Genomic DNA, 647 nt, shown 5'->3' with positions numbered 1-647 from the left:
TAAAATTTATATTATATTTTTGATATTTTTTTTACAAAAAATAACTAAATAAAAATGTTTCATAATTATTATTTAATAATTTAATATTATTTAATAAATTATTTAATAAATTTGATTTACTAGTTCTTACTTTATTATTTTCGAATTAATTTTGTTCATTAGTTAATATTTTTGTAAACTTTTTTAGTGTAGGATTACATCATTACTTAAGAAGCATTATATCCTCTTTCGATCCTGGATTTTTCAAACGTTAACATGGAGGATGCTCACGTGCTGCGAGTGTCCTTACTGATTATTCTGTGGTATAATCACAGTAGCGACACTGATTGTCGCTACTTTTGATGTAGGTGTTCTTAAATCACATGATTCACCGTCATATTGTGAAGGGTACACAGTAGAATTATGACATGCTTAAATTTGAATTTCTGTTAAGCTCCTAATACATCCTCTATATTCCTAAGGAGCTCCGCATAATAAAAGGAACAGAAAACAGAGAACAGAGAATAAAGAATAAGAATTTCAACCTATCAGAAATCATGTATTGTGGAATACATAATTTCTGATAAGTTGAAATTCTTATTCTCTGTTCTCTGTTCCTTTTTTTTGGCATTTAGCATGAAAAAGCGATTTGCAGTACTTTTTTTGCA

This window comes from Atta colombica, unplaced genomic scaffold (genome assembly GCF_001594045.1).
Source record: "Atta colombica isolate Treedump-2 unplaced genomic scaffold, Acol1.0 scaffold103, whole genome shotgun sequence".
NCBI classification, from domain to species: domain Eukaryota; kingdom Metazoa; phylum Arthropoda; class Insecta; order Hymenoptera; family Formicidae; genus Atta; species Atta colombica.
Note: the sequence above shows the minus strand (reverse complement) of the source record.